Genomic DNA, 23,818 nt, shown 5'->3' with positions numbered 1-23,818 from the left:
GAGGATGCCCATTTATATCGGTGAGTGTGAGCGAGGATGTCCCCGTATATCGGTATGAGCGAGGATGCCCCCATATATCGGTGAGTGTGAGCGAGGATGCCTCCTATATTGGTGAGTGTGAGCGAGGATGCCCCCTATATCGGTGCGTGTGAGCGAGGATGCCCCTGTATATCGGTGAGTGTGAGCGAGAATGCCCCTGTATATCGGTGAGTGTGAGCGAGGATGCCCCTGTGTATCGGTGAGTGTGAGCGAGGATGCCCCTGTGTATCGGTGAGTGTGAGCGAGGATGCCCCTGTGTATCGGTGAGTGTGAGCGAGGATGCCCCTGTATATTGGTGAGTGTGAGCGAGTATGCCCCTGTATATCGGTGAGTGTGAGCGAGGATGCCCCTGTGTATCGGTGAGTGTGACGAGGATGCCCCTGTATATCGGTGAGTGTGAGCGAGAATGCCCCTGTATATCGGTGAGTGTGAGCGAGGATGCCCCTGTATATCGGTGAGTGTGAGCGAGGATGCCCCTGTGTTTCGGTGAGTGTGATCGAGGATGCCCCTGTGTATCGGTGAGTGTGAGCGAGGATGCCCCTGTGTATCGGTGAGTGTGAGCCAGGATGCCCCTGTGTATCGGTGAGTGTGAGCCAGGATGCCCCTGTGTATCGGTGAGTGTGAGCGAGGATGCCCCTGTATATCGGTGAGTGTGAGCGAGGATGCCCCTGTATATCGGTGAGTGTGAGCGAGGATGCCCCTGTGTTTCGGTGAGTGTGATCGAGGATGCCCCTGTGTATCGGTGAGTGTGAGCGAGGATGCCCCTGTGTATCGGTGAGTGTGAGCGAGGATGCCCCTGTGTATCGGTGAGTGTGAGCCAGGATGCCCCTGTGTATCGGTGAGTGTGAGCGAGGATGCCCCTGTGTATCGGTGAGTGTGAGCCAGGATGCCCCTGTATATCGGTGAGTGTGATGAGGATGCCCCTGTGTATCGGTGAGTGTGACGAGGATGCCCCTGTATATCGGTGAGTGTGATGAGGATGCCCTTGTATATCGGTGAGTGTGAGCGAGGATGCTCCTGTGTATCGGTGAGTGTGACGAGGATGCCCCTGTATATCGGTGAGTGTGACGAGGATGCCCCTGTGTATCGGTGAGTGTGAGCGAGGATGCTCCTGTGTATCGGTGAGTGTGACGAGGATGCCCCTGTATATTGGTGAGTGTGAGCGAGGATGCCCCTGTGCATCGGTGAGTGTGAGCGAGGACGCCCCTGTGTATCCGTGAGTGTGAGCAAGGATGCCCCTGTGTATCGGTGAGTGTGAGCGAGGATGCTCCTGTATATCGGTGAGTGTGAGCGAGGATGCCCCTGTATATCGGTGAGTGTGAGCGAGGATGCCCCTGTGTATCGGTGAGTGTGATGAGGATGCCCCTGTATATCGGTGAGTGTGAGCGAGGATGCCCCTGTGTATCGGTGAGTGTGATGAGGATGCCCCTGTATATCGGTGAGTGTGAGCGAGGATGCCCCTGTGTATCGGTGAGTGTGATGAGGATGCCCCTGTATATCGGTGATTGTGAGCGAGGATGCCCCTGTGTATCGGAGTGTGATGAGGATGCCCCTGTATATCGGTGAGTGTGATGAGGATGCCCCTGTGTATCGGTGAGTGTGATGAGGATGCCCCTGTGTATCGGTGAGTGTGACGAGGATGCCCCTGTATATCGGTGAGTGTGAGCGAGAATGCCCCTGTATATCGGTGAGTGTGAGCGAGGATGCCCCTGTATATCGGTGAGTGTGAGCGAGGATGCCCCTGTGTTTCGGTGAGTGTGATCGAGGATGCCCCTGTGTATCGGTGAGTGTGAGCGAGGATGCCCCTGTGTATCGGTGAGTGTGAGCCAGGATGCCCCTGTGTATCGGTGAGTGTGAGCCAGGATGCCCCTGTGTATCGGTGAGTGTGAGCGAGAATGCCCCTGTATATCGGTGAGTGTGAGCGAGGATGCCCCTGTATATCGGTGAGTGTGAGCGAGGATGCCCCTGTGTTTCGGTGAGTGTGATCGAGGATGCCCCTGTGTATCGGTGAGTGTGAGCGAGGATGCCCCTGTGCATCGGTGAGTGTGAGCCAGGATGCCCCTGTGTATCGGTGAGTGTGAGCCAGGATGCCCCTGTGTATCGGTGAGTGTGAGCGAGGATGCCCCTGTGTATCGGTGAGTGTGACGAGATGCCCCTGTATATTGGTGAGTGTGAGCGAGGATGCCCCTGTATATCGGTGAGTGTGAGCGAGGATGCCCCTGTATATCGGTGAGTGTGATGAGGATGCCCCTGTGTATCGGTGAGTGTGACGAGGATGCCCCTGTATATCGGTGAGTGTGATGAGGATGCCCTTGTATATCGGTGAGTGTGAGCGAGGATGCTCCTGTGTATCGGTGAGTGTGACGAGGATGCCCCTTTACATCGGTGAGTGTGACGAGGATGCCCCTGTGTATCGGTGAGTGTGAGCGAGGATGCTCCTGTGTATCGGTGAGTGTGACGAGGATGCCCCTGTATATTGGTGAGTGTGAGCGAGGATGCCCCTGTGTATCGGTGAGTGTGAGCGAGGATGCCCCTGTGTATCCGTGAGTGTGAGCAAGGATGCCCCTGTGTATCGGTGAGTGTGAGCGAGGATGCTCCTGTATATCGGTGAGTGTGAGCGAGGATGCCCCTGTATATCGGTGAGTGTGAGCGAGGATGCCCCTGTGTATCGGTGAGTGTGATGAGGATGCCCCTGTATATCGGTGAGTGTGAGCGAGGATGCCCCTGTGTATCGGTGAGTGTGATGAGGATGCCCCTGTATATCGGTGAGTGTGAGCGAGGATGCCCCTGTGTATCGGTGAGTGTGATGAGGATGCCCCTGTATATCGATGATTGTGAGCGAGGATGCCCCTGTGTATCGGAGTGTGACGAGGATGCCCCTGTATATTGGTGAGTGTGAGCGAGGATGCCCCTGTGTATCGGTGAGTGTGAGCGAGGATGCTCCTGTATATCGGTGAGTGTGACGAGGATGCCCCTGAATATTGGTGAGTGTGAGCGAGGATGCCCCTGTGTATCGGTGAGTGTGAGCGAGGATGCCCCTGTGTATCGGTGAGTGTGACGAGGATGCCCCTGTATCTCGGTGAGTGTGATGAGGATGCCCCTTTGCACCAATACACCATCGGTTTGCTCTGGGATTGAACATTTCTCAGTGTGATGATCATCGCTCCCCATCAGGTGGGACACAGACAGCTGCCCAGTGAAACCCAGTCAATCCTTGTTCCCCATTAGAAATTCTCCCCTTTCTCACCCTCACCGACCCACACTTGTCTTCACTAATCTTGTTCTTTTTCCATCCTTGGACAATCTTTTCCAGTCCGCTTTGATCTTCCTTCCACCTTTACTCTCATCCTCTGCTTTTCCTCTCAATCTCTTGCTCCTTTTTTGTTGAATTCTAAACTGCTCCCAATCCTCAGCCTTCCTGCTCACTTTATCTCACTCCTCTTTCCATCTAATCCTTTCCTTCATTTCTTTTCTTAGTCCCGGTGGGGCCGCTTTTCTTTTGCTGTTTTTGCCCAGAAAGGAATGAATGACGGGAAATCCGGCCCACTCTTCGCCTGAGGATAAACCCACTGACTGAAACTATCGATAGTTGGTGGGGAATTGGAGGGGAAACATCTCTCGGGGCCTCTCCACACACAAAGGGGGACATGTCCTTCCCTCCTGGGTCGGTCTCTCTCTCTCCATTTCACCCGCTCCGCCTCCGCCGCCATTTTCCCTCCAAACCGCTTTCTTCTTCACCAACTTCGCGCCATTCGGGCGTTGGAGAGCCGGGGCATGCGCAGTGATTACATTCACCGTCAATTAACGCCCCCTCCCACAACCGGCCCCTGCGATTGGGTCAGAAGTCGCTGATTGACATCTCCGCTCACCAATCGGGGCTCGGCACCCGCCCCGCGCTTCATTGACTGACCGCGAGAGGGGACGGCGACTCGGGCTCACGTGGCTGTTGATTTTAAATCTGTGTGGCCGTTAAACCGACACAGCGCGAGTGTGACGTCAGTAACCTGGCAACAGCGCGCGTCGTTGAGGGGAGGGGCCGCGAGCTGACTGATGGGAGAGTCCAGGCGACTGGAGAAGATCAACCGGTCCCCGTCCACCGCCATCATCTCAATCCACCGCCATCCTCCCCCTGGAGAAGATCAACCGGTCCCCGTCCACCGCCATCATCTCAATCCACCGCCATCCTCCCCCTGGAGAAGATCAACCGGTCCCCATCCACCGCCATCATCTCAATCCACCGCCATCCTCCCCCTGGAGAGGATCAACCGGTCCCCATCCACCGCCATCATCTCAATCCACCGCCATCCTCCCCCTGGAGAGGATCAACCGGTCCTCATCCACCGCCATCATCTCAATCCACCGCCATCCTCCCCCTGGAGAGGATCAACCGGTCCCCATCCACCGCCATCATCTCAATCCACCGCCATCCTCCCCCGGGTGGGGGTGTGAATCAGACGGTTAATCAGACTCATTCATTCCTTTCTCACCTCCAGACTCCACTATTCCAATACCCTCCTGCCCGTCCTCCCATCTTCCACCCTCCATAAACATCAGCTCATCCAAAACTCTGCTGCCCGTATCTGAACTCGCACCAAGTCCCGTTCACCCATCACCCCCTGTGCTCACTGACCGACATCCGCTCACGGTCCGGGAACTCCTCCATTTTAAAATTCTCATCCTGGTTTTCAAATCCCTCCATGACCCTCGCCCCTCTCACTATCTCTGTCACCTCCTCCAACCCTCCAAGATCTCTGCACTCCTACAATTCTGGCCTCTTGCCCAACCCCCGATTTCCATCACTCCACCATTGGCGGCCGTGCCTTCACCTGCTGGGGCCCCAAGCTCTGGAATTCCCTCCCGAAACCTCTCCACCTCTCTCTCTCCTCCTTTAAGACGGTCCTTAAAACCTACCTCATTGACCGAGCTCTGGATGGGCTCGAACCAGAGCTCCCCACAGCTGTAACATAACTTCCTCCCCTTTCTATTCCAGCCCTCTTGAGATAAAGGCCAGCACTCCTTTCGCTTTTTTGATTACTTCTTGTACCTGCCCACTGGGTTTTAGAGATTTGTCGACTTGGACCCCGAAATTTCTCTGCTCATCCACAGTTCCCACACTCTTCCCATTCAGAAAATATTCTGATTTGTCGTTTTCTGATCCAAAGTGGATGACCTCACACTTGCCCACATTAAACACCATCTCCCACAGTTTTCCTCACTCACTGAGTCTGTCTGTGTCCCTGGTTTCCAGTTTCCCAATAGGGTCAGATTCTGTTTTCAGTACAAAGTAACAGGTAATCAAATCTACTCTTTTTTTGAGGTATTATGAGGTGTTACAGAGTTGAGGTACAGATCGGCTGTGATTTAATAGAATGACGGGACAGGATCGAGGGGCTGGACGGCCTCCTCCTGTTCCTGTGTAATGGACTCGAGGGGATGGACGGCCTCCTCCCGTTGCTGTGTAATGGACTCGAGGGGATCGACGGCCTCCTCCCGTTGCTGTGTAATGGACTCGAGGGGATCGACGGCCTCCTCCTGTTCCTGTGCACTGTTTATTGGGTGGGGTGAGAAACAAACGGGTAATGACAGTGTCACACAGTTGGGGGAAGGCAGTGAACCGTGTGACACAGACAGTGAGAGAGGATGTGTGTATATATTAGTGAGTGATTGTGAGAGAGAGGATGCCTCTGTTTATCAGTGAGTGACTATGAGTGAGTGTATGAGAGAGGATGCCTCTGTATATCAGTGAGTGAGAGAGACAGGATGCCTCTGTATATCAGTGAGTGAGTGTGAGAGAGAGAGGATGCCTCTGCATATCAGTGAGTGAGTGTGAGAGAGAGAGAGAGGATGCCTCTGCATATCATTGACTGTGAGCGAGGATGCTTCTGTGTATCAGTGACTGATTCTGAGTGAGTCAGTGTGTGAGCGAGGATGCCCATGTATATCAGTGAGTGACACTGAGTGAGTGTGTGTGTGAGAGAGGCTGCCTCTGTGTTTCAGTGAGTGACTCTGAGTGAGTGTGTGAGAGAGAGGATGCCCCTGTGTATCTGTGAGTGAGTGTGTGAGAGAGAGAGGATGCCTCTGTATATCAGTAAGTGACTCTGAGTGAGTGTGAGAGAGAGAGGAGCCTCTGTATATCAGTGAGTGACTCTGAGTGAGTGTGTGAGAGAGAGGATGCCCCTGTATATCAGTGAGTGACTGTGAGTGAGTGTGTGAGAGAGAGGATGCCTCTGCATATCAGTGAGTGTGAGCGAGGATGCCCATGTATATCAGTGAGTGACTCTGAGTGAGTGTGAGAGAGGATGCCTCTGTAAATCAGTGAGTGATTCTGAGTGAGTCCGTGTGTGAGCGAGGATGCCCATGTATATCAGTGAGTGACTCTGAGTGAGTGTGAGAGAGAGGATGCCCCTGCGTATCAGTGCGTGACTCTGAGTGAGTGTGAGAGAGGATGCCTCTGTGTATCAGTGCGTGACTCTGAGTGAGTCAGTGTGTGAGAGAGGATTCCTCTGTAAATCAGTGAGCGAGTGTGAGAGAGAGAGGATGCCCCTGTATGTCAGTGAGTGTGAGCGAGGATGCCCCTGTACATCAGTGAGTGAATCTGAGTGAGTGAGTGTGTGTGAGCGAGGATGCCCCAGCATATCAGTGAGTGAGGATGCCACTGTTTTTCAGTGAGTGTGAGTGAGGATGCCCCTCTGTATCGCTGAGTATGACGAGGATGCCCGAGTATTGGTGTGTGTGAGCGAGGATGGCCTGTGTATCGGTGAGTGTGAGCGAGGATGCCCCTGGATATCGGTGAGTGTGAGTGAGGATGCCCCTGTATATCGGTGAGTGTGAGCGAGGATGCCCATTTATATCGGTGAGTGTGAGCGAGGATGTCCCCGTATATCGGTATGAGCGAGGATGCCCCCATATATCGGTGAGTGTGAGCGAGGATGCCCCCTATATCAGTGAGTGTGAGCGAGGATGCCCCCTATATCGGTGCGTGTGAGCGAGGATGCCCCTGTATATCGGTGAGTGTGAGCGAGAATGCCCCTGTATATCGGTGAGTGTGAGCGAGGATGCCCCTGTGTATCGGTGAGTGTGAGCGAGGATGCCCCTGTGTATCGGTGAGTGTGAGCGAGGATGCCCCTGTGTATCGGTGAGTGTGAGCGAGGATGCCCCTGTGTATCGGTGAGTGTGAGCGAGGATGCCCCTGTGTATCGGTGAGTGTGAGCGAGGATGCCCCTGTATATCGGTGAGTGTGAGCGAGGATGCCCCTGTGTATCAGTGAGTGAGTGTCTGAGCTAGGATGCCTTTGTCAATCAGTGAGTGAGTGTGAGCGAGGGTGTCCCTGCATATCAGTGAGTGTGTGTGAGCGAAGATGCCCCTGAAAATCAGTGAGTGAGTGTCTGAGCGAGGATGCCTCTGTATATCATTGTGTGTGTGAGGATGCCCATGTGTATCAGTGAGTGAGTGTCTGAGCGAGGATGCCTCTGTATATCAGTGTGAGCGAGGATGCCCGTGTATCAGTGAGTGTGAGCGAGGATGCCCCTGTATGTCAGGGAGTGTGTGTGAGCAAGGATGCCTCTGTATATCAGTGAGTGAGTGTGTGTGTGAGCGAGGATGCCCATGTATGTCAGTGAGTGACTCTGAGTGAGTGAGTGTGTGAGAGAGAGGATGCCTCTGTGTATCAGTGAGTGAATGTGTGAGAGAGTATGCGTCTGTGCATCAGAGTGTGAGCGAGGATGCCCCTGTGTATCGGTGAGTGTGAGCGAGGATGCCCCTGTAAATCGGTGAGTGTGAGCGAGGATGCCCCTGTGTATCGGTGAGTGTGAGCGAGGATGCCCCTGTACATCGGTGAGTGTGAGCGAGGATGCCCCTGGACATCGGTGAGTGTGAGCGAGGATGCCCTTGTACATCAGTGAGTGTGAGCGAGGATGTCTTTGCCTATCCGTGTGAGTGTGAGCGAGGATGCCCCTGTATATCAGTGAGTGTCTGAGCGAGGATGCCACTGCATATCAGTGAATGTGTGAGTGAGGATGCCCCTGTATATCAGTGAGTGTGTGAGCGAGGATGCCCCTGAAAATCAGTGAGTGAGTGTGTGAGCGAGGATGCCCCTGTATATCAGTGAGTGAGTGTGTGAGCGAGGATGCCCCTGTATATCAGTGGGTGAGTGTGTGAGCGAGGATGCCCCTGAAAATCAGTGAGTGAGTGTGCGCGAGGATGCCTCTGTATATCAGTGAGTGAGTGTGTGAGCGAGGATGCCTCTGTATATCAGTGAGTGTCTGAGCGAGGATTCCTCTGTATGTCAATGAGTGTGTGAGCAAAGATACTGATTCACAGTGAGTGAGTGTGTGAGCGAGCATGCCCATGTTTTTCAGTGATTGAGTGTCAGCGAGGATGCCTCTGTATATCAGTGTGTGAGTGTCTGAGCGAGGATGCCTCTGTATATCAGTGTGAGCGAGGATGCCCCTGTGTATCAGTGAGTGTGAGCGAGGATGCCCCTGTATATCAGGGAGTGTGTGTGAGCAAGGATGCCCCTGTGTATCAGTGAGTGAGTGTGAGCGAGTCTGCTCCTGTATGTCATTGAATGTGTGAGTGAGGATGCCCCTGTATATCAGTGAGTGTCAGCGAGGATGCCTCTGTGTATCAGTGAGTGAGTGTGAGCGAGGATGGCCCTGTTTCTCAGTGAGTGTGTGAGCGAGGATGCCCCTTCATATCAGTGAGTGTGTGAGCAAAGATGCCCCTGGATATCAGTGAGTGAGTGTGAGCGAGGATGCCGCTGTATATCAGTGAGTATGTGAGCGAGAATGCCCCTTTATATCAGTGAGTGAGCGAGCGAGGATGCCCCTGTATATCAGTGAGTGAAGATGCCCCTGTCCATAATTGAGTGAGTGTCTGAGCGAGGATGCCCCTGTATATTGGTGAGTGTGAGCGAGGATGCCGGTGAGTGTGAGCGAGGATGCCTCTGCACATCGGTGAGTGAGGATGTGAGCGAGGATGCCCCTGTGTATCAGTGTGTGAGTGTCTGAGCGAGGATGCCCCTGTATATCAGGGAGTGAGTGAGCATGCCTCTGTAAATCACTGAGTGTGTGAGCGAGGATGCCCCTGTATATCGGTGAGTGTGAGCGAGGATGCCCCTGTATATCGGTGAGTGTGAGCGAGGATGCCCCTGTGTATCGGTGAGTGTGAGCGAGGATGCCCCTGTGTATCGGTGAGTGTGAGCGAGGATGCCCCTGTATCTCGGTGAGTGTGAGCGAGGATGCCCCTGTGTATCGGTGAGTGTGAGCGAGGATGCCCCTGTGTATCGGTGAGTGTGACGAGGATGCCCCTGTATCTCGGTGAGTGTGAGCGAGGATGCCCCTGTATATCGGTGAGTGTGAGCGAGGATGCCCCTGTATCTCGGTGAGTGTGAGCGAGGATGCCCCTGTATATCGGTGAGTGTGAGCGAGGATGCCCCTGTGTATCGGTGAGTGTGATGAGGATGCCCCTGTGTATCGGTGAGTGTGAGCGAGGATGCCCCTGTGTATCGGTGAGTGTGAGCGAGGATGCCCCTGTGTATCGGTGAGTGTGACGAGGATGCCCCTGTATCTCGGTGAGTGTGATGAGGATGCCCCTTTGCACCAATACACCATCGGTTTGCTCTGGGATTGAACATTTCTCAGTGTGATGATCAACGCTCCCCATCAGGTGGGACACAGACAGCTGCCCAGTGAAACCCAGTCAGTCCTTGTTCCCCATTAGAAATTCTCCCCTTTCTCACCCTCACCGACCCACACTTGTCTTCACTAATCTTGTTCTTTTTCCATCCTTGGACAATCTTTTCCAGTCCGCTTTGATCTTCCTTCCACCTTTACTCTCATCCTCTGCTTTTCCTCTCAATCTCTTGCTCCTTTTTTGTTGAATTCTAAACTGCTCCCAATCCTCAGCCTTCCTGCTTTTTCTGCTCACTTTATCTCACTCCTCTTTCCATCTAATCCTTTCCTTCATTTCTTTTCTTAGTCCCGGTGGGACCGCTTTTCTTTTGCTGTTTTTGCCCAGAAAGGAATGAATGACGGGAAATCCGGCCCACTCTTCGCCTGAGGATAAACCCACTGACTGAAACTATCGATAGTTGGTGGGGAATTGGAGGGGAAACATCTCTCGGGGCCTCTCCACACACAAAGGGGGACATGTCCTTCCCTCCTGGGTCGGTCTCTCTCTCCATTTCACCCGTTCCGCCTCCGCCGCCATTTTCCCTCCAAACCGCTTTCTTCTTCACCAACTTCGCGCCATTCGGGCGTTGGAGAGCCGGGGCATGCGCAGTGATTACATTCACCGTCAATTAACGCCCCCTCCCACAATCGGCCCCTGCGATTGGGGCAGAAGTCGCTGATTGACATCCCCGCTCACCAATCGGGGCTCGGCACCCGCCCCGCGCTTCATTGACTGACTGCGAGAGGGGACGGCGACTCGGGCTCACGTGGCTGTTGATTTTAAATCTGTGTGGCCGTTAAACCGACACAGCGCGAGTGTGACGTCAGTAACCTGGCAATAGCGCGCGTCGTTGAGGGGAGGGGCCGCGAGCTGACTGATGGGAGAGTCCAGGCGACTGGAGAAGATCAACCGGTCCCCATCCACCGCCATCATCTCAATCCACCGCCATCCTCCCCCTGGAGAGGATCAACCGGTCCCCATCCACCGCCATCATCTCAATCCACCGCCATCCTCCCCCTGGAGAGGATCAACCGGTCCCCATCCACCGCCATCATCTCAATCCACCGCCATCCTCCCCCTGGAGAGGATCAACCGGTCCCCATCCACCGCCATCATCTCAATCCACCGCCATCCTCCCCCTGGAGAGGATCAACCGGTCCTCATCCACCGCCATCATCTCAATCCACCGCCATCCTCCCCCTGGAGAGGATCAACCGGTCCCCATCCACCGCCATCATCTCAATCCACTGCCATCCTCCCCCTGGAGAGGATCAACCGGTCCCCATCCACCGCCATCCTCCCCCGGGTGGGGGTGTGAATCAGACGGTTAATCAGACTCATTCATTCCTTTCTCACCTCCAGACTCCACTATTCCAATACCCTCCTGCCCGTCCTCCCATCTTCCACCCTCCATAAACATCAGCTCATCCAAAACTCTGCTGCCCGTATCTGAACTCGCACCAAGTCCCGTTCACCCATCACCCCCTGTGCTCACTGACCGACATCCGCTCACGGTCCGGGAACTCCTCCATTTTAAAATTCTCATCCTGGTTTTCAAATCCCTCCATGACCCTCGCCCCTCTCACTATCTCTGTCACCTCCTCCAACCCTCCAAGATCTCTGCACTCCTACAATTCTGGCCTCTTGCCCAACCCCCGATTTCCATCACTCCACCATTGGCGGCCGTGCCTTCACCTGCCGGGGCCCCAAGCTCTGGAATTCCCTCCCGAAACCTCTCCACCTCTCTCTCTCCTCCTTTAAGACGGTCCTTAAAACCTACCTCATTGACCGAGCTCTGGATGGGCTCGAACCAGAGCTCTCCACAGCTGTAACATAACTTCCTCCCCTTTCTATTCCAGCCCTCTTGAGATAAAGGCCAGCACTCCTTTCGCTTTTTTGATTACTTCTTGTACCTGCCCACTGGGTTTTAGAGATTTGTCGACTTGGACCCCGAAATTTCTCTGCTCATCCACAGTTCCCACACTCTTCCCATTCAGAAAATATTCTGATTTGTCTTTTTCTGATCCAAAGTGGATGACCTCACACTTGCCCACATTAAACACCATCTCCCACAGTTTTCCTCACTCACTGAGTCTGTCTGTGTCCCTGGTTTCCAGTTTCCCAATAGGGTCAGATTCTGTTTTCAGTACAAAGTAACAGGTAATCAAATCTACTCTTTTTTTGAGGTATTATGAGGTGTTACGGAGTTGAGGTACAGATCGGCTGTGATTTAATAGAATGACGGGACAGGATCGAGGGGCTGGACGGCCTCCTCCTGTTCCTGTGTAATGGACTCGAGGGGATCGACGGCCTCCTCCTGTTCCTGTGCACTGTTTATTGGGTGGGGTGTGAAACAAACGGGTAATGACAGTGTCACACAGTTGGGGGAAGGCAGTGAACCGTGTGACACAGACAGTGAGAGAGGATGTGTGTATATATTAGTGAGTGATTGTGAGAGAGAGGATGCCTCTGTTTATCAGTGAGTGACTATGAGTGAGTGTATGAGAGAGGATGCCTCTGTATATCAGTGAGTGAGAGAGACAGGATGCCTCTGTATATCAGTGAGTGAGTGTGAGAGAGAGAGGATGCCTCTGCATATCAGTGAGTGAGTGTGAGAGAGAGAGAGAGTATGCCTCTGCATATCATTGACTGTGAGCGAGGATGCTTCTGTGTATCAGTGACTGATTCTGAGTGAGTCAGTGTGTGAGCGAGGATGCCCATGTATATCAGTGAGTGACACTGAGTGAGTGTGTGTGTGAGAGAGGCTGCCTCTGTGTTTCAGTGAGTGACTCTGAGTGAGTGTGTGAGAGAGAGGATGCCCCTGTGTATCTGTGAGTGTGATGAGGATGCCCTTGTATATCGGTGAGTGTGAGCGAGGATGCTCCTGTGTATCGGTGAGTGTGACGAGGATGCCCCTGTATATCGGTGAGCGTGACAAGGATGCCCCTGTGTATCGGTGAGTGTGAGCGAGGATGCTCCTGTATATCGGTGAGTGTGACGAGGATGCTCCTGTATATCGGTGAGTGTGACGAGGATGCCCCTGTATATCGGTGAGTGTGAGCGAGGATGCCCCTGTGTATCGTTGAGTGTGAGCGAGGATGCCCCTGTGTTTCGGTGAGTGTGAGCAAGGATGCCCCTGTGTATCGGTGAGTGTGAGCGAGGATGCTCCTGTGTATCGGTGAGTGTGAGCGAGGATGCCCCTGTATATCGGTGAGTGTGAGCGAGGATGCCCCTGTGTATCGGTGAGTGTGATGAGGATGCCCCTGTATATCGGTGAGTGTGAGCGAGGATGCCCCTGTGTATCGGTGAGTGTGATGAGGATGCCCCTGTATATCGGTGAGTGTGAGCGAGGATGCCCCTGTGTATCGGTGAGTGTGATGAGGATGCCCCTGTATATCGGTGAGTGTGAGCGAGGATGCCCCTGTGTATCGGAGTGTGATGAGGATGCCCCTGTATATCGGTGAGTGTGATGAGGATGCCCCTGTGTATCGGTGAGTGTGATGAGGATGCCCCTGTGTATCGGTGAGTGTGAGCGAGGATGCCCCTGTGTATCGGTTAGTGTGACGAGGATGCCCCTGTGTATCGGAGTGTGACGAGGATGCCCCTGTATATCGGTGAGTGTGAGCGAGGATGCCCCTGTGTATCGGTGAGTGTGATGAGGATGCCCCTGTGTTTCGGTGAGTGTGAGCGAGGATGCCCCTGTGTATCGGAGTGTGACGAGGCTGCCCCTGTGTATCGGTGAGTGTGATGAGGATGCCCCTGTGTATCGGTGAGTGTGATGAGGATGCCCCTGTGTATCGGTGAGTGTGAGCGAGGATGCCCCTGTGTATCGGTGAGTGTGATGAGGATGCCCCTGTGTATCGGAGTGTGACGAGGATGCCCCTGTGTATCGGTGAGTGTGACGAGGATGCCCCTGTGTATCGGTGAGTGTGACGAGGATGCCCCTGTGTATCGGAGTGTGACGAGGATGCCCCTGTATATCGGAGAGTGTGAGCGAGGATGCCCCTGTGTATCGGAGTGTGACGAGGATGCCCCTGTATATCGGTGAGTGTGAGCGAGGATGCCCCTGTATATCGGTGAGTGTGAGCGAGGATGCCCCTGTATATCGGTGAGTGTGAGCGAGGATGCCCCTGTGTATCGGTGAGTGTGACGAGGCTGCCCCTGTGTATCGGAGAGTGTGATGAGGATGCCCCTGTGTATCGGTGAGTGTGATGAAGATGCCCCTGTGTATCGGTGAGTGTGAGCGAGGATGCCCCTGTGTATCGGTGAGTGTGACGAGGATGCCCCTGTGTATCGGTGAGTGTGATGAGGATGCCCCTGTGTATCGGAGTGTGACGAGGATGCCCCTGTGTATCGGTGAGTGTGACGAGGATGCCCCTGTGTATCGGTGAGTGTGATGTGGATGCCCCTGTGTATCGGAGTGTGACGAGGATGCCCCTGTGTATCGGTGAGTGTGACGAGGATGCCCCTGTGTATCGGTGAGTGTGAGCGAGGATGCCCCTGTATATCAGGGAGTGTGTGTGAGCAAGGATGCCCCTGTGTATCAGTGAGTGAGTGTGAGCGAGTATGCTCCTGGATGTCATTGAATGTGTGAGTGAGGATGCCCCTGTATATCAGTGAGTGTCAGCGAGGATGCCTCTGTGTATCAGTGAGTGAGTGTGAGCGAGGATGGCCCTGTTTCTCAGTGAGTGTGTGAGCGAGGATGCCCCTTCATATCAGTGTGTGAGCAAAGATGCCCCTGGATATCAGTGAGTGAGTGTGAGCGAGGATGCCGCTGCATATCAGTGAGTATGTGAGCGAGAATGCCCCTTTATATCAGTGAGTGAGTGAGTGAGCGAGAATGTCCCTTTATATCAGTGAGTGAGTGAGCGAGCGAGGATGCCCCTGTATATTGGTGAGTGTGAGCGAGGATGCCGGTGAGTGTGAGCGAGGATGCCCCTGTATATCGGTGAGTGTGAGCGAGGATGCCCCTGTATATCGGTGAGTGTGAGCGAGGATGCCCCTGTTTATCGGTGAGTGTGAGCGAGGATGCCCCGATGTATCGGAGTGTGAGCGAGGATGCCCCTGTGTATCGGTGTGAGCGAGGATGCCCCTGTATATCGGTGAGTGTGAGCGAGGATGCCCCTGTATATCGGTGAGTGTGAGCGAGGATGCCCCTGTGTATCGGTGTGAGCGAGGATGCCCCTGTGTATCGGTGAGTGTGAGCGAGGATGCCCCTGTTTATCGGTGAGTGTGAGCGAGGATGCCCCTATGTATCGGAGTGTGAGCGAGGATGCCCCTGTGTATCGGTGTGAGCGAGGATGCCCCTGTATATCGGTGAGTGTGAGCGAGGATGCCCCTGTATATCGGTGAGTGTGAGCGAGGATGCCCCTGTGTATCGGTGTGAGCGAGGATGCCCCTGTATATCGGTGAGTGTGAGCGAGGATGCCTCTGAACATCAGTGAGTGTGTGAGCGAGGATGCCCTTGTGCATCAGTGAGTGTGAGCGAGGATGTCTTTGTCCATCCATGTGAGTGTGAGCGAGGATGCCCCTGTCTATCAGTGGGCGAGTGTGTGAGCGAGGATGCTCCTGTATATCAGTGTGTGAGTGTCTGAGCGAGGATGCCTCTGTATATCAGTGTGAGCGAGGATGCCCGTGTATCAGTGAGTGTGAGCGAGGTTGCCCCTGTATATCAGGGAGTGTGTGTGAGCAAGGATGCCTCTGCATATCAGTGAGTGAGTGTGTGTGTGAGCGAGGATGCCCATGTATGTCAGTGAGTGACTCTGAGTGAGTGAGTGTGTGAGAGAGAGGATGCCTCTGTGTATCAGTGAGTGAATGTGTGAGAGAGTATGCGTCTGTGCATCAGAGTGTGAGCGAGGATGCCCCTGTATATCGGTGAGTGTGAGCGAGGATGCCCCTGTATATCGGTGAGTGTGAGCGAGGATGCCCCTGTATATCGGTGAGTGTGAGCGAGGATGCCCCTGTAAATCGGTGAGTGTGAGCGAGGATGCCCCTGTGTGTCGGTGAGTGTGAGCGAGGATGCCCCTGTGTGTCGGTGAGTGTGAGCGAGGATGCCCCTGTACATCGGTGAGTGTGAGCGAGGATGCCCCTGTACATCGGTGAGTGTGAGCGAGGATGCCCCTGTACATCGGTGAGTGTGAGCGAGGATGCCCCTGTACATCGGTGAGTGTGAGCGAGGATGCCCCTGAATATCAGTGAGTGAGTGTCTGAGCGAGGATGCCTCTGAACATCAGTGAGTGTGTGAGCGAGGATGCCCTTGTACATCAGTGAGTGTGAGCGAGGATGTCTTTGCCTATCCGTGTGAGTGTGAGCGAGGATGCCCCTGCACATCAGTGAGTGAGTGTATGAGTGAGGATGCCTCTGCATATCAGTGAGTGAGTGTCTGAGCTGGGATGCCTCTGTATATCAGTGTGAGTGAGGATGCCCCTTTATGTCAGTGATTGAGTGTCAGCGAGGATGCCTCTGTATATCAGTGTGTGAGTGTCTGAGCGAGGATGCCTCTGTATATCAGTGTGAGCGAGGATGCCCCTGTGTATCAGTGAGTGTGAGCGAGGATGCCCCTGTATATCAGGGAGTGTGTGTGAGCAAGGATGCCCCTGTGTATCAGTGAGTGAGTGTGAGCGAGTCTGCTCCTGTATGTCATTGAATGTGTGAGTGAGGATGCCCCTGTATATCAGTGAGTGTCAGCGAGGATGCCTCTGTGTATCAGTGAGTGAGTGTGAGCGAGGATGGCCCTGTTTCTCAGTGAGTGTGTGAGCGAGGATGCCCCTTCATATCAGTGAGTGTGTGAGCAAAGATGCCCCTGGATATCAGTGAGTGAGTGTGAGCGAGGATGCCCCTTTATATCAGTGAGTGAGTGAGTGAGCGAGAATGCCCCTTTATATCAGTGAGTGAGCGAGCGAGGATGCCCCTGTATATCAGTGAGTGAAGATGCCCCTGTCCATAATTGAGTGAGTGTCTGAGCGAGGATGCCCCTGTATATTGGTGAGTGTGAGCGAGGATGCCGGTGAGTGTGAGCGAGGATGCCTCTGCATATCGGTGAGTGAGGATGTGAGCGAGGATGCCCCTGTGTATCAGTGTGTGAGTGTCTGAGCGAGGATGCCCCTGTATATCAGGGAGTGAGTGAGGATGCCTCTATAAATCACTGAGTGTGTGAGCGAGGATGCCCCTGTATATCGGTGAGTGTGAGCGAGGATGCCCCTGTGTATCGGAGTGTGACGAGGATGCCCCTGTATATCGGTGAGTGTGAGCGAGCATGCCCCTGTATATCGGTGAGTGTGAGCGAGGATGCCCCTGTGTATCGGAGTGTGACGAGGCTGCCCCTGTGTATCGGAGAGTGTGATGAGGATGCCCCTGTGTATCGGTGAGTGTGATGAAGATGCCCCTGTGTATCGGTGAGTGTGAGCGAGGATGCCCCTGTGTATCGGTGAGTGTGACGAGGATGCCCCTGTGTATCGGTGAGTTTGATGAGGATGCCCCTGTGTATCGGAGTGTGACGAGGATGCCCCTGTGTATCGGTGAGTGTGACGAGGATGCCCCTGTGTATCGGTGAGTGTGACGAGGATGCCCCTGTGTATCGGTGAGTGTGAGCGAGGATGCCCCTGTATATCAGGGAGTGTGTGTGAGCAAGGATGCCCCTGTGTATCAGTGAGTGAGTGTGAGCGAGTATGCTCCTGTATGTCATTGAATGTGTGAGTGAGGATGCCCCTGTATATGAGTGAGTGTCAGCGAGGATGCCTCTGTGTATCAGTGAGTGAGTGTGAGCGAGGATGGCCCTGTTTCTCAGTGAGTGTGTGAGCGAGGATGCCCCTTCATATCAGTGAGTGTGTGAGCAAAGATGCCCCTGGATATCAGTGAGTGAGTGTGAGCGAGGATGCCGCTGTATATCAGTGAGTATGTGAGCGAGAATGCCCCTTTATATCAGTGAGTGAGTGAGTGAGCGAGAATGTCCCTTTATATCAGTGAGTGAGTGAGCGAGCGAGGATGCCCCTGTATATCAGTGAGTGAAGATGCCCCTGTCCATAATTGAGTGAGTGTGTGAGCGAGGATGCCCCTGTATATTGGTGAGTGTGAGCGAGGATGCCGGTGAGTGTGAGCGAGGATGCCCCTGTATATCGGTGAGTGTGAGCGAGGATGCCCCTGTATATCGGTGAGTGTGAGCGAGGATGCCCCTGTGTATCGGAGTGTGACGAGGATGCCCCTGTATATCGGTGAGTGTGAGCGAGCATGCCCCTGTATATCGGTGAGTGTGAGCGAGGATGCCCCTGTGTATCGGAGTGTGACGAGGCTGCCCCTGTGTATCGGAGAGTGTGATGAGGATGCCCCTGTGTATCGGTGAGTGTGATGAAGATGCCCCTGTGTATCGGTGAGTGTGAGCGAGGATGCCCCTGTGTATCGGTGAGTGTGACGAGGATGCCCCTGTGTATCGGTGAGTGTGATGAGGATGCCCCTGTGTATCGGAGTGTGACGAGGATGCCCCTGTGTATCGGTGAGTGTGACGAGGATGCCCCTGTGTGTCGGTGAGTGTGACGAGGATGCCCCTGTGTATCGGTGAGTGTGAGCGAGGATGCCCCTGTATATCAGGGAGTGTGTGTGAGCAAGGATGCCCCTGTGTATCAGTGAGTGAGTGTGAGCGAGTATGCTCCTGTATGTCATTGAATGTGTGAGTGAGGATGCCCCTGTATATCAGTGAGTGTCAGCGAGGATGCCTCTGTGTATCAGTGAGTGAGTGTGAGCGAGGATGGCCCTGTTTCTCAGTGAGTGTGTGAGCGAGGATGCCCCTTCATATCAGTGAGTGTGTGAGCAAAGATGCCCCTGGATATCAGTGAGTGAGTGTGAGCGAGGATGCCGCTGTATATCAGTGAGTATGTGAGCGAGAATGCCCCTTTATATCAGTGAGTGAGTGAGTGAGCGAGAATGTCCCTTTATATCAGTGAGTGAGTGAGCGAGCGAGGATGCCCCTGTATATCAGTGAGTGAAGATGCCCCTGTCCATAATTGAGTGAGTGTGTGAGCGAGGATGCCCCTGTATATTGGTGAGTGTGAGCGAGGATGCCGGTGAGTGTGAGCGAGGATGCCCCTGTATATCGGTGAGTGTGAGCGAGGATGCCCCTGTATATCGGTGAGTGTGAGCGAGGATGCCCCTGTTTATCGGTGAGTGTGAGCGAGGATGCCCCTATGTATCGGAGTGTGAGCGAGGATGCCCCTGTGTATCGGTGTGAGCGAGGATGCCCCTGTATATCGGTGAGTGTGAGCGAGGATGCCCCTGTATATCGGTGAGTGTGAGCGAGGATGCCCCTGTGTATCGGTGTGAGCGAGGATGCCCCTGTGATTCGGTGAGTGTGAGCGAGGATGCCTCTGAACATCAGTGAGTGTGTGAGCGAGGATGCCCTTGTGCATCAGTGAGTGTGAGCGAGGATGTCTTTGTCCATCCATGTGAGTGTGAGCGAGGATGCCCCTGTCTATCAGTGGGCGAGTGTGTGAGCGAGGATGCTCCTGGATATCAGTGTGTGAGTGTCTGAGCGAGGATGCCTCTGTATATCAGTGTGAGCGAGGATGCCCGTGTATCAGTGAGTGTGAGCGAGGTTGCCCCTGTATATCAGGGAGTGTGTGTGAGCAAGGATGCCTCTGTATATCAGTGAGTGAGTGTGTGTGTGAGCAAGGATGCCCATGTATGTCAGTGAGTGACTCTGAGTGAGTGAGTGTGTGAGAGAGAGGATGCCTCTGTGTATCAGTGAGTGAATGTGTGAGAGAGTATGCGTCTGTGCATCAGAGTGTGAGCGAGGATGCCCCTGTATATCGGTGAGTGTGAGCGAGGATGCCCCTGTATATCGGTGAGTGTGAGCGAGGATGCCCCTGTATATCGGTGAGTGTGAGCGAGGATGCCCCTGTAAATCGGTGAGTGTGAGCGAGGATGCCCCTGTGTATCGGTGAGTGTGAGCGAGGATGCCCCTTTACATCGGTGAGTGTGAGCGAGGATGCCCCTGTACATCGGTGAGTGTGAGCGAGGATGCCCCTGTACATCGGTGAGTGTGAGCGAGGATGCCCCTGTACATCGGTGAGTGTGAGCGAGGATGCCCCTGAATATCAGTGAGTGAGTGTCTGAGCGAGGATGCCCCTGAACATCAGTGAGTGTGTGAGCGAGGATGCCCTTGTACATCAGTGAGTGTGAGCGAGGATGTCTTTGCCTATCCGTGTGAGTGTGAGCGAGGATGGCCCTGCATATCAGTGAGTGAGTGTATGAGTGAGGATGCCTCTGCATATCAGTGAGTGTCTGAGCTGGGATTCCTCTGTATATCAGTGTGAGTGAGGATGCCCCTTTATGTCAGTGAGTGAGTGTCTGAGCTGGGATGCCTCTGAACATCAGTGAGTGTGTGAGCAAGGATGCCCTTGTACATCAGTGAGTGTGAGCGAGGATGTCTTTGTCCATCCATGTGAGTGTGAGCGAGGATGCCCCTGTCTATCAGTGGGCGAGTGTGTGAGCGAGGATGCTCCTGTATATCAGTGTGTGAGTGTCTGAGCGAGGATGCCTCTGTATATCAGTGTGAGCGAGGATGCCCGTGTATCAGTGAGTGTGAGCGAGGATGCCCCTGTATATCAGGGAGTGTGTGTGAGCAAGGATGCCTCTGTATATCAGTGAGTGAGTGTGTGTGTGAGCGAGGATGCCCATGTATGTCAGTGAGTGTGAGCGAGGATGCCCCTGTGTATCGGTGAGTGTGAGCGAGGATGCCCCTGTACATCGGTGAGTGTGAGCGAGGATGCCCCTGTCCATCGGTGAGTGTGAGCGAGGATGCCCCTGTACATCGGTGAGTGTGAGCGAGGATGCCCCTGAATATCAGTGAGTGAGTGTCTGAGCGAGGATGCCTCTGAACATCAGTGAGTGTGTGAGCGAGGATGCCCTTGTACATCAGTGAGTGTGAGCGAGGATGTCTTTGCCTATCCGTGTGAGTGTGAGCGAGGATGCCCCTGTATATCAGTGAGTGTCTGAGCGAGGATGCCACTGCATATCAGTGAATGTGTGAGTGAGGATGCGCCTGTGTATCAGTGAGTGTGTGAGCGAGGATGCCCCTGAAAATCAGTGAGTGAGTGTGTGAGCGAGGATGCCCCTGTATATCAGTGAGTGAGTGTGTGAGCGAGGATGCCCCTGTATATCAGTGGGTGAGTGTGTGAGCGAGGATGCCCCTGAAAATCAGTGAGTGAGTGTGAGCGAGGATGCCTCTGTATATCAGTGAGTGAGTGTGTGAGCGAGGATGCCCCTGTATATCAGTGAGTGTCTGAGCGAGGATTCCTCTGTATGTCAATGAGTGTGTGAGCAAAGATACTGATTCACAGTGAGTGAGTGTGTGAGCGAGCATGCCCATGTTTTTCAGTGATTGAGTGTCAGCGAGGATGCCTCTGTATATCAGTGTGTGAGTGTCTGAGCGAGGATGCCTCTGTATATCAGTGTGAGCGAGGATGCCCCTGTGTATCAGTGAGTGTGAGCGAGGATGCCCCTGTATATCAGGGAGTGTGTGTGAGCAAGGATGCCCCTGTGTATCAGTGAGTGAGTGTGAGCGAGTATGCTCCTGTATGTCATTGAATGTGTGAGTGAGGATGCCCCTGTATATCAGTGAGTGTCAGCGAGGATGCCTCTGTGTATCAGTGAGTGAGTGTGAGCGAGGATGGCCCTGTTTCTCAGTGAGTGTGTGAGCGAGGATGCCCCTTCATATCAGTGAGTGTGTGAGCAAAGATGCCCCTGGATATCAGTGAGTGAGTGTGAGCGAGGATGCCCCTTTATATCAGTGAGTGAGTGAGTGAGCGAGAATGCCCCTTTATATCAGTGAGTGAGCGAGCGAGGATGCCCCTGTATATCAGTGAGTGAAGATGCCCCTGTCCATAATTGAGTGAGTGTCTGAGCGAGGATGCCCCTGTATATTGGTGAGTGTGAGCGAGGATGCCGGTGAGTGTGAGCGAGGATGCCTCTGCATATCGGTGAGTGAGGATGTGAGCGAGGATGCCCCTGTGTATCAGTGTGTGAGTGTCTGAGCGAGGATGCCCCTGTCTATCAGGGAGTGAGTGAGGATGCCTCTATAAATCACTGAGTGTGTGAGCGAGGATGCCCCTGTATATCGGTGAGTGTGAGCGAGGATGCCCCTGTAAATCGGTGAGTGTGAGCGAGGATGCCCCTGTGTATCGGTGAGTGTGAGCGAGGATGCCCCTGTACATCGGTGAGTGTGAGCGAGGATGCCCCTGTAAATCGGTGAGTGTGAGCGAGGATGCCCCTGTACATCGGTGAGTGTGAGCGAGGATGCCCCTGTACATCGGTGAGTGTGAGCGAGGATGCCCCTGTACATCGGTGAGTGTGAGCGAGGATGCCCCTGAATATCAGTGAGTGAGTGTCTGAGCGAGGATGCCTCTGAACATCAGTGAGTGTGTGAGCGAGGATGCTCTTGTACATCAGTGAGTGTGAGCGAGGATGTCTTTGCCGATCCGTGTGAGTGTGAGCGAGGATGCCCCTGCATATCAGTGAGTGTCTGAGCGAGGATGCCCCTGAAAATCAGTGAGTGAGTGTGTGAGCGAGGATGCCCCTGTATATCAGTGGGTGAGTGTGTGAGCGAGGATGCCCCTGAAAATCAGTGAGTGAGGATGCCCCTGTACATCAGTGAGTGAGTGTGTGAGCGAGGATGCCCCTGTATATCAGTGGGTGAGTGTGTGAGCGAGGATGCCCCTGTATATCAGTGGGTGAGTGTGTGAGCGAGGATGCCCCTGTATATCAGTGAGTGAGTGTGTGAGCGAGGATGCCCCTGTATATCAGTGGGTGAGTGTGTGAGCGAGGATGCCCCTGAAAATCAGTGAGTGAGTGTGAGCGAGGATGCCTCTGTATATCAGTGAGTGAGTGTGTGAGCGAGGATGCCCCTGTATATCAGTGAGTGTCTGAGCGAGGATTCCTCTGTATGTCAATGAGTGTGTGAGCAAAGATACTGATTCACAGTGAGTGAGTGTGTGAGCGAGGATGCCTCTGTATATCAGTGTGTGAGTGTCTGAGCGAGGATGCCTCTGTATATCAGTGTGAGCGAGGATGCCCCTGTGTATCAGTGAATGTGAGCGAGGATGCCCCTGTATATCAGGGAGTGTGTGTGAGCAAGGATGCCCCTGTGCATCAGTGAGTGAGTGTGAGCGAGTATGCTCCTGTATGTCATTGAATGTGTGAGTGAGGATGCCCCTGTATATCAGTGAGTGTCAGCGAGGATGCCTCTGTGTATCAGTGAGTGAGTGTGAGCGAGGATGGCCCTGTTTCTCAGTGAGTGTGTGAGCGAGGATGCCCCTGTGTATCGGTGAGTGTGAGCGAGGATGCCCCTGTCTATCGGTGAGTGTGAGCGAGGATGCCCCTGTATATCGGTGAGTGTGAGCGAGGATGCCCCTGTGTATCGGTGAGTGTGAGCGAGGATGCCCCTGTGTATCGGTGAGTGTGAGCGAGGATGCCCCTGTATATCGGTGAGTGTGAGCGAGAATGCCCCTGTATATCGGTGAGTGTGACGAGGATGCCCCTGTGTATCGGTGAGTGTGAGCGAGGATGCCCCTGTATATCGGTGAGTGTGAGCGAGGATGCCCCTGTGTATCGGTGTGAGCGAGGATGCCCCTGTATATCGGTGAGTGTGTGCGAGGATGCCCCTGTATATCGGTGAGTGTGATGAGGATGCCCCTGTGTATCGGTGAGTGTGAGCGAGGATGCCCCTGTGTATCGGTGAGTGTGAGCGAGGATGCCCCTGTGTATCGGTGAGTGTGACGAGGATGCCCCTGTATCTCGGTGAGTGTGATGAGGATGCCCCTTTGCACCAATACACCATCGGTTTGCTCTGGGATGGAACATTTCTCAGTGTGATGATCATCGCTCCCCATCAGGTGGGACACAGACAGCTGCCCAGTGAAACCCAGTCAGTCCTTGTTCCCCATTAGAAATTCTCCCCTTTCTCACCCTCACCGACCCACACTTGTCTTCACTAATCTTGTTCTTTTTCCATCCTTGGACAATCTTTTCCAGTCCGCTTTGATCTTCCTTCCACCTTTACTCTCATCCTCTGCTTTTCCTCTCAATCTCTTGCTCCTTTTTTGTTGAATTCTAAACTGCT

The sequence above is a fragment of the Heptranchias perlo genome, unplaced genomic scaffold, assembly GCF_035084215.1.
Source record: "Heptranchias perlo isolate sHepPer1 unplaced genomic scaffold, sHepPer1.hap1 HAP1_SCAFFOLD_98, whole genome shotgun sequence".
Lineage (NCBI taxonomy): Eukaryota > Metazoa > Chordata > Chondrichthyes > Hexanchiformes > Hexanchidae > Heptranchias > Heptranchias perlo.
This window is presented reverse-complemented; position numbering follows the sequence as displayed.